The 3,741-nt window shown below is 36.1% G+C and overlaps 1 non-coding gene across 1 annotated transcript; it reads left to right on the top strand.

Moving 5' to 3' along the window:
• TRNAW-CCA lies at positions 3,217 to 3,288 on the top strand. The gene has a single exon. It is a non-coding gene; the product is annotated as a tRNA-Trp (tRNA).

The following is a 3,741-nucleotide window of genomic DNA, read 5'->3' as shown; positions in this document are numbered from 1 at the left end:
ATGAGAAATGTGAGGCTGGATGCAGCACAAGCTGGAATCAAGATTGCTGGGAGAAATATCAATAACCTCATATATGCAGATGACACCACCTATATGGAAGAAAGTGAAGAGAAACTAAAGAGCCTTTTGATGAAAGTGAGAGAGGAGAGTGAAAAAGTCGGCTTAAAGCTCAACATTCAGAAAACTGAGATCATGGCATCTGGTCCCATCACTTCATGGGAAATAGATGGACAAACAGTGGAAACAGTGACAGACTTTATTTTCGGGGGCTCCAAAATCACTGCAGATGTTGACCTCAGCCATGAAATTAAAATAGTCTTGTTCCTTGGAAGAAAAGTTATGACCAACTTAGATAGCATATTGAAAAGCAGAGACATTACTTTGCCAACAGAGGTCCATCTAGTAAAGGCTATGGCTTTTCCAGTAGTCATGTATGGATGTGAGAGTTGGATAATAAAGAAAGCTGAGTGCCAAAGAATTGATGCTTTTGAACTGTGGGGTTGTTTGAGAAGACTCTTAAGGATCCCTTGGACTGCAAGGAGATCTAAGCAGTCCATCCTAAAGGAGATCAGTCCTGAATGTTCATTGGAAAGACTGGTGTTGAAGCTGAAACTCCAATACTTTGACCACTTGATGCGAAGAAGTGACTTATTGGAAAAGATCCTGATGCTGGGAAAGATCGAAGGCAAGAGGAAAAGGGAACGACAGAGGATGAGATGGTGGGATGGCATCATTGACTCAATGGACATAAGTTTGAGTAAATTCTGGGAGTTGGTTATGGCCAGGGAGGTCTGGTATGCTGCAGTCCATGAGGTCACAAAGAGTCAAACATGAGTGGGGAACTGAACTGAGCTGAACTGATGTGGGAAAATAATCTGGAAAAGAATCATTTAGTTCAGTTACTCAGTTGTGTCCGACTCTTTGTGACCTCATGGACTGCAGCACGCCAGACCTCCCTGTCCATCTCCAACTCCTGGAGCTTGCTCAAACTCATGTCCATGGAGTTTGTGATGCCATCCAACCATCTCATCCTCTGTCATCCCCTTCTCATCTGGCCTTCAATCTTTCCTACTATCAAGGTCTTTTTCAATGAGTCAGTTAATCACATTAGGTGGCCAAAGCATTGGAGCTTCAGCATCAGTCCTTCCAATGAATATTCAGGACTGATTTCCTTCAGAATTGACTTTTTTAATCTCCTTGATGTCCAAGGGACTCTCAAAAGTCTTCTCCAACACCGCAGCTCAAAGTATTATGAAAAAGAATAGATATATACATATGTATAACTGGATCACTTTACTGTACACCTGAATTAACACAACATTGTAAATTAAATATACTTCAATATTTTTTTAAAAAAGCCTTAGTTTCACTTGCAAATATTTTAAAAATAGCTCTAATTATCATCTCACTTATAATAATTAAGGAAAATTTGGAAAGCCCAGAAAAATAGAAGAAAACTCTGTATGCATTATTTATTATTGATAGTTACAAACTGATATAGAGAAACCCCCTTAAATTTGCCAAGTTACATAGTTTTAGCTGTTTGGATGTAATAATAAAAGTATCCTGATTTAATAATTGTGATTTTTCTTAGGACCTGAATTTGAGTTACACCCTCATATACGAAAATACATTTTTGTTTGTCAAAAACACTGGACAAGTCTCCAACATGCTTATCTAAATATGGTAACTTATTATTATTTTTTTGCCTATTTGATGTCAGAAACATTGTAGTTATAGCTACATAAATTTGAAAAAAGTTAAGCTTTATCTCATTGTAGAAAATGTAACCTTTTAGTAAGTGATATAACATGAATGAAAGTTAAAGAATGTTTTCAAGCTGCATGAGGAGAAACAATGAAATGAAAGTTCTCAATACAAACACATCTTTTGTACTAAAACATGATCTTGGTTAAAAGTTTATTTATTTATAAATTGGAAACTAATTAGAGAACATTCCTGATTAATATTAATTTTATGCATATTTTCTAATCTTTTTACATCATTTTTATTTTCAAATTTTATATAGTTGGAATAATACTAACCACATTTTATGTGTATAAACATAGTAGGAAAATGCTATTTTCTAAATTAGCATTATTATCTTTAAAAAAGTGTTTTTTCACTCAGGTCTCTGGATTTTGCAGCCATTAAACTAATAGTTTCAGATCTACTTTAAGAACAGGCACTATGTTCAACAAATTTTTCTACCTGAACAGGGGAAAAAAAAATCTTGCTGAAAGCTGAGCTTTATTTTTAGCTAAATGAGAAAACATTTCACAAAGTATTTACTGAAAACAATCAATAAGTCCGTACTAGGTATGGGTCGATATATATCAAGTCAAAAGTACACTATTACTTTGAAGCCAATATGTTTTACCAAACACATGGAGACTTTACATTAAAACAAGCCACTGACATTTCCAATCTATTTTTTGGCAGTATAGTGTACAACAATTCAAGCAAAATCCTGTTGTCTCACTAAATCACCCAGTAAAAACTCCATTTAGCCAACTTTTAAGAAAATAATATCTTATTTCATTTGTTTCCAAAAGTCTCCTCAGATTAAATTAAGCCACCAGCTTACTCTGAAGCATCACTTTTTTCTCCTTTTAACTTTCAATAAACATGGAGGCAGAGAAAGAGAAAAGGGATATTCTAGACAAAGATATTAAGGATATGTGCCCTGTGGTGACTTTGAGGGAAAGGATTCCCTGGAGAAGGAAATGGCAACCCGCTCCAGTATTCTTGCCTGGGACATCCATGGGATTCCCTGGGAAATGAATCCATAGGATTCATGCCTGGGAAATCCGATGGATAGAGGAGTCTGGTGAGCTACAGTCCATGGTTCACAAAGAGTCATACATGGCTGAGCACACACTCCCACACTGGGTACCATTTTACTCAGCTTGAGAGACTAAAAACAAACAAATAAACAAACAATAAAAACAGAAGGACACAAAGCTGTGGAAGCAACTTTGACAGAAAACAAAACTAAATGAAAAGGCTCTAATAATGTGTTAAAATTCATTGTAAAATTATAGGCTGAGTTGTTTGTTTGAAAATGCTTTATTTGATACTCCAACAATAAACAGAGCCTGCATCATCTGATAATTCTCTGAGGAAGATAATCTTGACAATTGTGTAAAAGAATGATTAGATAAGTGAGAAGAGAGATAAAAATACTGGTTATGAGCCTAGTAAAATATTTTATCTTCCCTGGTGGCTCAGAGGTTAAAGCGTCTGCCTCCAATGCAGGAGACCCGGGTTCGATTCCTGGGTCGGGAAGATCCCCTGGAGAAGGAAATGGCAATCCACTCCAGTATTCTTGCATGGAGAATCCCATGGATGGAGAAGCCTAGTAGGTTAGTAACTATTTCCTTTAAAATGTGTTTGAAGGAAATCTAATTTCATAGAATTTTACTACATTTTGCAAGAGGAAAAAGTAACATTTCTGTAGCTACAATTCTCTTGTGCAAAACCAGACCTAAATAAAGTAAAATCTATTTCCTCACTACAGGATATCTAATAAGCTAATAGATACAACAAATATCAAGGAAGAGCTAATGACATGAAGCATGCCCCAAACTGATATGACTGTGGCACTCCCCTGCAAAGAAACATCTGCAGATTTATTGTTCATAAATTTCTATTTTGCAACAGATTGGTCTCTGCTACTGGTTAATATAGAGAGTACATTCTGGGGAATTTTCTGGTGGTCCAGTGGTTGAGATTCTGAGC

Source organism: Capra hircus, chromosome 2, assembly GCF_001704415.2.
Source record: "Capra hircus breed San Clemente chromosome 2, ASM170441v1, whole genome shotgun sequence".
NCBI classification, from domain to species: Eukaryota; Metazoa; Chordata; class Mammalia; order Artiodactyla; family Bovidae; genus Capra; species Capra hircus.
This window is presented reverse-complemented; position numbering and strand designations above follow the sequence as displayed.